This window comes from Cannabis sativa, chromosome 5 (genome assembly GCF_029168945.1).
Source record: "Cannabis sativa cultivar Pink pepper isolate KNU-18-1 chromosome 5, ASM2916894v1, whole genome shotgun sequence".
Classification (NCBI taxonomy): Eukaryota; Viridiplantae; Streptophyta; class Magnoliopsida; order Rosales; family Cannabaceae; genus Cannabis; species Cannabis sativa.
Window position 1 is genome coordinate 28,216,621 of NC_083605.1, and position 12,726 is coordinate 28,229,346.

At 29.6% G+C, this 12,726-nt stretch overlaps 1 long non-coding RNA gene across 1 annotated transcript; it reads right to left on the bottom strand.

Moving 5' to 3' along the window:
• Positions 1-4,903: 4,903 nt before the first annotated feature.
• Positions 4,904-6,455, bottom strand: LOC115715961 (uncharacterized). Its single transcript, XR_004011493.2, has 3 exons — positions 6,048-6,455; positions 5,358-5,421; positions 4,904-4,959 (listed from the first exon to the last, which is right to left on the bottom strand). It is a non-coding gene; the product is annotated as an uncharacterized LOC115715961 (long non-coding RNA).
• Positions 6,456-12,726: the final 6,271 nt, after the last annotated feature.

Here is a 12,726-nt window from a genome sequence, read left to right on the forward strand (position 1 = left end):
TCTATATTTAATTAAATACAAGAAAATACACATAGTTTAGCTTAGAATAAAATTCTTTAAACTATGATTTTCTTAAATTAATTTCAAAATAAATGAAATTAATTATGTTGCTAATCAATTTTATTAGGTTAAACTAGTTTAATTGACCTAGTACAGTTATTCAAATCAGGCAAATGGGCCTTCACAATTGGGGTAGTTCATGTGACAGGGTGCTGGGTTCAGTATGTCGTACCCACTACTATGGCTCCCAATTCTCACACAAGGCCCAAAAGAGAGGAATTTAACCTTAAAATGAACAACTGTTATTAATTGAATAGGCCAAAAAACTAAATGGGCCTAAATAAAATCTATCAAGAACTATGACATTTTATTTAGCAACAACAGCCTATATGCATCTATAATGAAATTAAACACTTAGGCTCACACAGGCACACTTTAAATGGGTCCTATCATGTTGCTAGGTCATACACAGATGAAAGAAGATTGTAAATATACCTGTTACAAATTATTTACTTGACCAAGGGAGCCATCAGATCATTAGATCTCGCAAAAAGTTAACCATGGCTATTTGCAATCAAGCAATAATAGGTTTTGAAAACTTACAAACAAGCTAAAATATATACTCCTGCAACAAGGTTAGCTGGATAGTTGGATGTAGGATTTATTAAATTTTAAATAAATAATTTCGAAAAAATAATTAATTAAATAAATAAAAAAATTATTTTCGAAAGTTTTTAAAAAAAATTTGAAAAATTTCGAAATTTTTAAAAAATATTTAAAATTAAACCTACAAATTTAAAAAATTAGGTTTCAAGCAACCAACATATCATTTCAAAATTTGCTAACTATTTTTAAAAAATTTAATGTTATTTTATAAATAAAAATTAAATAAAAAATTAAAAAAAATGATAAATGAATATCTTTTTCAGATTTTAAATGTAATTTAAATAAATAAAATAACAAAATTTAAAAGTTAACAAAATATCTTACATCTATTTAAAATTACATGATTATAGTTATCTTATTTTAAATTTAAATAAGGTCCAATTATTAAAAAAAAATTAAATTTAAAAAAATTTAAAATCTAACCTTAAATTTAAAAATAAGATAAGATATAATCAAATTTAAAAAAAAAAAAAAAGATAGATGATTAAGCAAAAAGATAGATATTTACTATTTTTCAAATTCAAATTACACTAATATCATGAATTAAATTTAAAAAATATTAATTAGTTTAATTATGATAATTAGAATTGAATTAGGAATAGTAAATGTATAAATACAGAACTACACAAAAAATCGAAAGTTAAATCCATGAAAAAGCATGAAAAATCGAAGAAAAACGTAAAAAATGCGAGTTGTACGGACAGTTTGCCAAGCATACTGTCCATGGGCGCGCAAGGGGCTGCATGGGCGTGTAACCTGGGCGCAGGGGGCTGCTAGCAGCCTCTCCGCGCGCGCACGTGCCATGTTGCTCAACCCCGATTTTTTCGAAACTTCAAAAAATCATAACTAATGCAAATTAAATCGAAATTGAGTTCTGTAAAAAAGTAACTTGCTGAATTTTTTCCATACTATCCAATAAAAATAATTCCAGAAATAGATATTCAATTATTTTTCACGAAAATTCACAAACATCAATCAATCATCAAATAACACTCAATACAACATAATACCATCCAAAACATCATACAATCGTTTTAAAGTCTAAATTTCTTGCAAGCAAATCAATTACCATGGCTCTGAGGCAAAATGTTGGAAACTATTTTACCAGGATCTTAGATCTACTCACAAGTATGTTGATTAACACCCTAAATATGAACTTTCTAAAACGATGAAATAAACACATATAAAGTTTAGGAAACCTTACATTGGGTGCAACGGAATAATATGAATCCTTCCATTCAGATATCTAGCCCTTGATTCCTTTCTGTAGCAGAGCATTATCAATATCTGAACCTGGATCTCTTTCTCTAATTCTTTAGTGCTGAAACTCCTTCTTGCTGAAAGTCTTTCTTCACAATCTTCCTCACTATGGTTGAGGTATCACTTGCTGTGTGTGGGCACTATTCTCACACTAAGAATTTTGAAATTTCAATGAAGAAGAAAGAGGAGAAGAGGTCGGCCAAAGATAGGGAGAGAGAGAGGCTCAGTTTTTTCTGAATCAAAAGTGTAATTTTCCTGAAGCCTTCACTATCTATTTATAGCATTCCACTAGGGTTAGGTTTGAATTATTTGGCATTAAAATAATGAAAATATCAGTTTAAATTCCCTACAAAAGTGGTCGGCCATGCATAGTGGATTTGGGCCTCACTTTTGCAATTTTGCAGTTTTATCTTTTCTGCATCTGATTTTCTCAAAAACGCCAATTTTCTAATTCAACCATTTAAATGCCAATTCTAACTATTTAATAACTATAAATAATTATTAAATAATATTTTCATTTATCATATTTATTAATTGAACCATACAAAGTATCATAATTAACAAATATGAAAACTCTTTCTTTACAATTTCGCCCTTACTTAGTGAAAAATTCACAAATAGACATAGTCTAAATTGAGAATTATAATTGATTAATCAAAACCAATTATATGAGTCTTACAAGCAATATTATCTCAACTAGTGCGGGGACCATGGGTCTATATAACCGAGCTTCCAATAAGTAGATCAAGAATTTAGCACTAAAATTCACTAACTTATTAATTCTTCGTTGAATCCACGCATAGAACTTAGAATTGCACTCTCAGTATATAGAATGCTCTATATGTTCCACCATATAGACGCATCATTAGTTATCCATTGTTATAATCCTAATGTGATCAATGATCCTCTATATGAATCATCTACACTGTAAAGGGATTAGATTACCGTTACACCCAACAATGTATTTATTCCTTAAAACACTTGACCCCGTATAAATGATATTTCAGCTTATGTGAAATGAGTACTACACCATTTATGTTCGTTTGGTCAAGCTTGAAGGAGATCATCCTTTACTTACTATTCGCCAGATAGAAGCTATAGATTCCATGTTTATGTTAGCGCTCCCACTCAATTGCACTACCGTGTTCCCAAAATGTACGTATCACCCTGACCTAAAAGTAGGCTTAACTAACAAATCAAAGAACACGAATAGCCTCTCGAGATCGAGCCTAATCATAACAGGATTAAGATCATTTGATCTAGGATCAACTAGGCGATATTGACTTGAATAGATATTACGGTAAGTTTAATAAATCTAAGTCAAAGTTCAATATCGGTTCCTTCCGATGCATACTCCATGCATCCAACCTGAGCTTTACTTTAACCAATGCTCTGGAAAGAACATAGCACTTCTCCAAATGCAAGTAAACTTTGTTGTAGATTATCATATCAGTAAAACCCTATGTTTGATAAATCTAGGAAACTTTATTCACATAGTCATGTTTACTTTCCAATGTGTTGACAGCACAATAAACATGATCAAGTATGTGAAAAGGGTTTCAGATGAATTCGTACATTATGTACATATAAACATGAAATAAATCATGTGAACCATGCAACATTAAATGTTATTTCTGATCTATATTAGTAAGTAAATCTGATTATATTGAAATGAGTTTTATTTAGGGCATAAAACCCAACACAAATCCATATTGCCTAGGCCGGCCACTTTTATAGGGTTTATCATCTGATATTTTCATTATTTTAATGCTAAATAATTCAAACCTAACCCTAGTGGAATGCTATAAATAGATAGTGAAGGCTTCAGGAAATTTACACTTTACTTTCACACTTTTCCTTCAGAGAAAAACCTGAGCCTTCTCTCTCTATACCTAGCCGCCACCTTCTTCTCTTTCTTCTTCCTTAAAATTTCGAAACCTCTTAATGATTAGAGTAGTGCCCACACACAGCAAGTGATACCTCAATCATAGTGAGGAAGATCGTGACACTACTACAAAATTGAGCTTTAGAGGCGGTTTTTAAGGGCTTTCAGCGTCGGTATTGGCGAAATTCGCTACCGACGCTGTTCCGGGTGATGCTAAAGGGTTAAAAACAACCGACGCCATAGGACCCCTATGGCGTCGGTTATTTCATAATAACCGACGCCATAGGGGTCCTATGGCGTCGGTTGTTTCATATAACCGACGCCATAGGACCCCTATGGCGTCGGTTATTATGAAATAACCGACGCCATAGGGTCTTCGTATGGTTTTTTTTCAGCTTCCAATTTTGTGTTTTAGCATAATTTATATATATATATTATTTTATTATTAATATAATTAAATTAAGTATAAATTATATATAATAACCATAAATACAAATTAAATTGAAAAGTTGAATAAATACACATCTACATTACTCTAAGTGTTTGTATATTAGCTATCTTTTTATTAATATTTTATATTATGTGTTTGTATTTTTGTAGTATATTAGTATATTTTTATAATTTTTTTAATATATTAGTATCATTTTTGTAGTGTATTGTATTTTTGTAGATAAAGGGTTAAAATTTGCATGAAATTTTTTAAAAACTTTGAACATTATTAATAACTTTTGATCCGGTTGTCCGCTTGAGGCGATTTTTTTTTTTAAACTTGGGTATTTTTTGTGTTTTATTTTGCTATAATAGAATTCTTATTTTAAGTATTAGAATCAATGTTTATAATGTATTTGTTAATTCTATTGTGTTTTGGTATATTGGTAAAAACTTATCAATCTATCCTTTTGGTCACAAGTTCAAATCCCAGTATATACCTTTTTTGTATTTTTTTTTATAGCTTACTATATCTATCCTTAGCACTCAATAATATATATCCTATGTATTACATCAATATTATTCTAAAATTACTCTAAGCATTTAAAGATTATCTAAATATATATGAAATATATTCTTATAAAAGTAGGTTAACAAAAGCATACCTTATACCAAAAATTATGTACTTGTCTTCCGATAAAGTCACTTCCGATAAAATCCTAACAACCAAGTTTAAGAGAAATTAAAATCAAATATTATCCTAGTTTTACTGAAATTTCGGCAGCATAACGACTATAATTGAACGTTTCCGAAAAATTCAAACCTATTAATAACAACAAAACACAATTCAAAACAATATGAAATAATCACAACAACATTTAGCAATATAAAAATTTACCACCCATTCGACTGCAGTACATGTATTCACAGAACCTACTTCACTAAGGATGAATATTGAAGATATTCAAACTCATCTAACGTGAAAATTATTTCACCCATCGATCCGACGCATTACAATATATTACAGAACCTACTTCACTACGGATGAATATTTAAGATATTCAAACTCTACTAAGCATTCATAATTAATTTATAATAAAATTTAGTGAGTGTATACCTCGAGCTAACTAGAAACCGATCAATACCAAATAAGTCAGATCCTTGCAAATTGACCTCACAACCTACAACATAAAGAAATACTACAAAATTACAAATTTTTTTATTTTGCTACTTACTAGTTATATAATTTATGAGTATTTAGTTACTAACTAATTAAAAATACATGAATAGAATGAAAATTAGTAACTTGCTAAGTAGTTGTAATTAACTATACTAGCTACTAAAAAAAATAAAAACACATGAATAAAATTGAAAATAGAAAAAAATTGATACAAAATAGAGTTAATTTTTAAACTTTTGTTTCTAAACTAATTTTTTAGAAAACAATTTCTAAACTTTTATTTTAATACTCTCTTATCTCATTCCCATTCACAATATTTAACAAAACTATTTGTTTAAAATACTCAATATATACATATACAATATATAAAATACTCTCTTATTTATCTCATTTCTCATTCACAATATATACACACACAATACATATTCAATACAACACAAAATACATACATATATACTCTCCTATATCACATTTTTCATTCACAATATATATACACACAATACATTTCTCATTCACAATATATACACACAATACATATTTAATAATATAGAAAAACCCTAAAAAAATTTATAAAATAAAAAATAAAACAATGTACAGTACTAAAATTAGTAGAAATCAGATTTATACCTTAATAGACGTTGAAATACAATGTTTTCTCCACTAAAAACGGTGGCCGGAGGTATAACCACCACCACCACCACTACCTCTACCTTCGGTTTACCCTAAAAAATGAGGGAAAATGTGATCTTTTCAGGTATATAGTTTTAGGTATGAAAAATAGAAGATTTAGAAACAAAAATGAGCTAAAATGGTGAAAAAATGGTGAAATGGGGGTGGTTTTTCGTGGTGGTTGGCGGAGAGGGTTTGGGGTTCTCTGGTTTGGGGGTTTCTGGGTTGGCTGGTCGAATGAGGAAGATGATGGGCTGGGCTAGGGTTATAAACCCTTTAGGCGTCGGTTTTTTTAGAAATAACCGACGCCATAGGGGGGACACCCTTTGGCGTCGGTTATTTCGAAAAAACCGACGCCATAGGTAGTGTCAAAATCCCTTCCAAAAAATTCCAACCCTATGACGTCGGTTCTTTAATATGTGCTGAAAAAAAGTGCCTCTAAAAGCTTGGTTTGTAGTAGTGTGAAGAAAGACATTCAACAAGAAGGAGTTTCAACACTAAAGAAGGAGAGATAGAGATCCAGGTTCAGATCTTGATAATACTCTGCGACAGAAAGGATACAAGGGTTAGAGATCTGAACGGAAGGAGTCATATTATTCCGCTGCACCCAATGTAAGGTTTCTCATACTTTATATGTGTTTATTTCATAATCGTTTTAGGAGTTCATATTTAGGGTGTTAATCAACATACTTGTGAGTAGATCTAAGATCCTGGTAAAATAATTTCCAACAAAATTATAAACAGTAAAGAAAACATAATGATAATGAAATTATTTTATATAGATATGAATATTTATTTTTTAAAGAATGCACAATAAATAATTTTTAATATTTTCTTAAAATTTACTAATCAATAGCAAATTATATATAAAAATTTAGTTTTTAAAAAGTAAACTAATTATACAAATTGAAGATTTAGTTTGTCATTAATCGTAGTATAGTAGATAACATATTATTATATTTTAAAAAAAAATAATTGTGGTAAAAATACTAAATATTTAAAGAATATAACGATTAAATACCCATTTTTTTTATTTTGCAATAAAAATATTTAAATGTAGTTGATCATTAATATTTAGGATAAATAACGGTGTAAGTACCTAAAATTTTAAGTTTGTAAGTGGCATAAACCTAATGTTTATTTTTAGCGGCATAAGTACCCAATGTTTATAAACTATAATTTTTCTCTAATTTTGTCTATACAAATTTTGTTATTGTCTTAAACAATGCATATATAAGGTCTATATTCTTACTCATTGGGTCTAGATAGAAATATGTAGAATCTAATTTCAAAACAGATTCTGTACTGGCAAAACTGGAGAAAAATTACAGTTTTTCAAACGTTGGATACTTATGATGCGAAAAATAAACATTAAGTTTATATAGCTTAATGGTGAGTGTTGATTCTTTAGTTTATGTTGTGTTCTCACTTATAGTTTTGTTTAGAATGCATGAACATAATGTTTTGGAAAGTTATAATTGATTTGAACAAGTTTAAGGGAGTTATAACTCAAAAATTTTTGAGTTACATAAACTAGGCAGAATCGAGCAACTGATTGTTCTGGAAGTGCCTAGAATTTTGGTGAGGTCCAATATGTTGGTAACTATTGTCCGTACGCAAACACACTGCTGACAGTGACAGGTGCGCGTGTGTCGTCGGTTTAGAGAGAGAATGTAATAGTAGTGGATGTTGAACAAAAAGGTAGTTTCCTTTTTTCCCGTGAACCTTTTGGTGGTCTGGCATAGGGGACAAGCCGCCTAATTTCTCGGGACCACGTCAGTTGAATGCCACGCGGGTCAAATTTTGTGATCTTGAGTGATTACAAACTCCCTTTCATATTCTTCCTGCATGCCTCTTGAGAGTGTCCTTCATTGTCTTAGACTTGTTTGACTTTTCAATTGAGGGAGAGGTTAGGCTTCAAAGTTCCTATTACGCTTATCATTTCTAATAACTTCAGGGCGATACATTAAGCCTTTCATGTACTTGTAATTTACTTTCAATTTCAAGTCATATTGCACTTTGTCAACATCCAGTTCTTCATACAAAAGATTAACAAAACCTGAGTAGCTTACGTTTGAATCAATGTCAAATGTCAAATTTTTGGACCGGTTATAAACCCAATATCTACCCTCAAGCTCCCAAACACCATTAGACATAACAAACACATTAACAGTTGAACTTGTCACATACATTAAAAAAATACAATTACAGTTTAGCATAAAAATCTCACATAAAAGTTATCTAAAATCTTAAAAATGCAATAAATATGTACACCATCGGACACAATCAGACACCAATCGGACCCCATTGGACCCGATCAAAAAATTGCACGAACCCATTTTTTGACACCCATCAGACACACAATCAGACACCCAATCATACACCCAATCGGGCCTACAAAAAAATCCCCAAACACATTTTTCGGACCACAATCGGACACCCCATCGGACGCCATCAGACCCAATCATACAAATTAAACAAAACCAATTTTTGGACCCCCATCGACCCCCATCGGGCCTTCATCCCTGTCAACCAACTTTGATAGGGTATCAGACCACCATCGGATCCCATCGAACCAGACGAAAAAAATTGCAAAAATTAGAAAAAATGCAGTATTCACAGACAAGCATTTTAACACACAAAACAGCAAAATAATAGCAACAATCTACAAATCAAGCATTAAAACAATATTCTAAACTAAATATAACAACAACAAATAAGATTTCTTAAAAAAAATAATTCCATTGCTTGTATTTGATGCTCCGTGTATGATGCTTCATCCAAAAATGAGAGAAAATATGTAGTATGGCTTGTAGTGTAGTAGATTATAGAGTATTGAAGTGAAGAGAAAAAAATTGTGTTAATTTTGTGGAGGGGAGCTCAACAGTAGTAAAATTAAGAGAGAAGAAGAGAGAGGGGGTGATGTAAATGGGGGTATTTTAGGAATATTATAAAATGTGTCATATCCCACAAATATTAATTATTATGAGTTTGGAAGAAAAATTTTAAATACATGTAAGCATAAAAAATCAAATTTCTCTTAGACTATTACCATTATAATTGGTATAAAACCTCTACAAATTCTATTCTTATTATATTATATACTTTGTTCTTTTGTTAATTATAAAATTATTATTATTGTATTTATGATTTCGTGTTGTTGGCTAAAAACTAAGTCACCAAACATCATATTTTATGAGAGAAAAAAGTTAGCCACTAAAGTCAAACTTTATGAAACCAAACAAAAAAAGTTAAATAAAAAAGTAAAAGACATTTGCTGCTAGAAGGAGTGTTCAAATATCTGACATACGATGATCTAAATTTTATAGCCCTACGAATTTTCTTTATTCCTCTCTTTTATATTTTTTTTTTATAAATTCACTTTTTTATAGTTGACCTAATGCAATAATTAATATAGATTAATAACAAATTGTTATAAAACAATATAGAATAATATAAAATAAGTAAGAAGAAAAGAAGAAGATGAAGAGAGAAAGAGAAAGTGAATGAGAATTTCTCAGTTGTTTATTTCAATGGGGTAAACCCCTATTTATACAAATACAAGAGTGAAATATTAAGAAAATAAGAAAAAGGGAAACTAAGAAAAGAGAAATGTTGATTACAATTAATGGTAATAAATAAAAGATTTGGACATCCACATAATTATTAATATTTATAACACTCCCCCTTGGATGTCCATAATAACTGCTTTATTAAAAATCTTGTTGAAAACTTGATCAAAAGAAAAAGAGTATAGTGTAAACTAACTCCCCCTCATTTAGGCATTTGTGGAGATCTTCTAATAGACGAATTTCAATCTTGTCTGTCGTCTTCTCAAATGTTGATGTTGGTAATAACTTTGTGAATAAGTTTACAAGATTGACACTTGATTGAATATGTTGAACACCAATATGCATTTTCTTGAAGCGTATAAAGAAGAATTTGGTGAAATGTATTCTAACTCTATCTCCTTCAATGTACCCTCCTTTTAGTTGAGCAATGCAAGTTGTATTATCCATAGAGAATTTCTTGGGTTGATACTTCTTTCTTGAGTGCAATCCATATGTTTCCCGAATATGTTATGTCAATGATCTCAGTCACACACATTCTCTACTTGCTTCATAAAATGCAAGTATGTTAACATGATTTAGTTGTCTCTTTAAAAACCTTGTCAGAAAAACCCAGTGGGATAAATATGAGCTGAGAAAAAAAGAGTACAATATATATTTCATATTCATAACTATTTGCAAGTTGCCTCGTTGAAAACCTTGCCAGGAAAACCAGTGGGACAAAACCTGAACTAAGGGAAAAAGAGTGCAACATGAATATGTCTCCCCCTCATGCACATATGATCCATAATTCTTTTGGTGATAATAGATCTCATAAGATTATTGTTATCACTTTTAAAATATCACCATATACAATCTTTGATCATATATTTTCTATAACTCTTCCAGAGTATGTATGGATTTCTAAATTATAGATGAGGGGTTCGTAGAACATTAGTCTTTATCCAACTAATTGTATCATTCATGTGTGTATACAACATTGTTCATACTAAAATTTAAAATTTCAAGTAGATATGAACATAACACATTAATGGTACTATAAATTTTTATTTGTGACAATGATGGTACTCCAAGACCATATATTTATTCCATCTTGCTGTATGATCTTTAATTTCCATATCAAATGATCATATATCTATAATTCTTGATGCGTATGAATTACTTCAGGACTTCAATACTAATGAACAAACTTTATACATTTAATATTTCTCAAAATACAAAAGAAATAAAAGTTTGTTCTTCAATTAATCAAAAACTCTTCAAGAGTCTATCACAACGTATAATTTACGTATTTACACTTCATAGACAACCATACATATTTTTCAAATAATAATTTACTTACATGTCTTTATTTCATACAAAGATCTTTGTCATATAGTGCGCGCGACTTTGAATTTATATCACTTAAGACATGTATTAAATTCTTCTAGAATTTTATGATAAGGCTTATTTCTAATTCTCTCTATATTAGGAGCTTCAAATAAATAACCTTTTGTTGCAACATTTATGAGACACTTATAAATCCTCATAAAATATACTCTAGACTATAATCAAATCATGATTATATTTTCTCAATATTTAAGCCTTACTTCAATCAATCTCATGTCTATGCAAACTTTGTACAACAATTCATTATGTACAAATATATATGCAAATTTCTCATTAGAAATATTTATTTGCACACCCTACAGGTCTTACTTCACTTTATGCGAGTAAACTTGTCTGGACTGCATCATAATATTTCTGCCAAAAACAAAATATATGTCGATGATTCTCGACAAATCTAATACCATGATCCTTGCTATCTCATGTTAGTTTATTGCATATGCACACATTCAATATTTATTGTCGACAAAAATTTCAATAAATGATAATTTCCTCCCATATTGACATAACTTATAGAGATCTCTTTAAATTACATATTTTTCAAATAAGTTTATCATTTATAGGTACCTATATAGAACCGCTTCAGGGATTCAATTATAATCAAATTTGTTATGTCTAACTTCTTTGAGAGTCTCTTCTAGAGTACCGTTTCCATCACGGTTATCATTTTTAAATCATCAATACTTTATAACATTAAGGTATCTCCATGAGTACCTCTAGATTTAACAACTTCAGGATAAATCAAATGAACATTTATTAATAATTTCTATATTGTTCATTTACGCTTCAAGCGTTTTCAACTAATTCTAACTCAACTTTGAATAATATTGATTTGCAGTTGGTATATATCATTTTGAACTATATCGTTCTTATATACTTTGTCCAAGGATCATTTTTCAAAAATTATCATCGATCCCAACTGCTTCTCTCTCCCTGATCGAGAGAATTTTTAAAAATTGTGATATCTAATAATATTAATATACCTATAGGGATTTCAATATATCACAATGAATCAATATTTATTTAAACTCATATATACTATATGACATTGAACTTCAAGTTCAATAAACTTCAGCTTCAAGTTCAATACTTATGAACTTAATTCATTTCTAAGAATGAGTTATTCATGTATAATTAGAAATACATAAATTTACACATTTTGTAAATGTACGATCATATAATCTTATCACATCGATAAGAAACTATGCAATAAAAATCTAACAATGGCTCAAGATTGTTAAAGAAATATAATTTAAATATTTTCTATGTGCAAATATATGCACATTCTTCTTTTGAGCCTTATAAATTAACAATGAGAAGAATCAACTGGTTCTTCAACAAAATTTAGTCAAATCCTTTGACAGTTTATTGCATATGATTGATCATGTCAAAATAATTCAATTCATGAACTTCAGGTTCACTATATTTTGTATTTCAATGAAACTTTCAAAAGGTAACGTAAATTCATTACAACATAATCATTACAAGTTTCATTTTTATACACACGAATAACATAATTGTATTATTCTCCAAAATATATACACTCTTCAAGAGTCACTATTATGTTTATCAAACTTTATATTTTTTTTCAGGAATCACTATCATCAATTCAATGATGTGTATAATATAAAATGTACATGACAACTTCATCATGTTGTTATAATGGTCAAATAGATTTAACC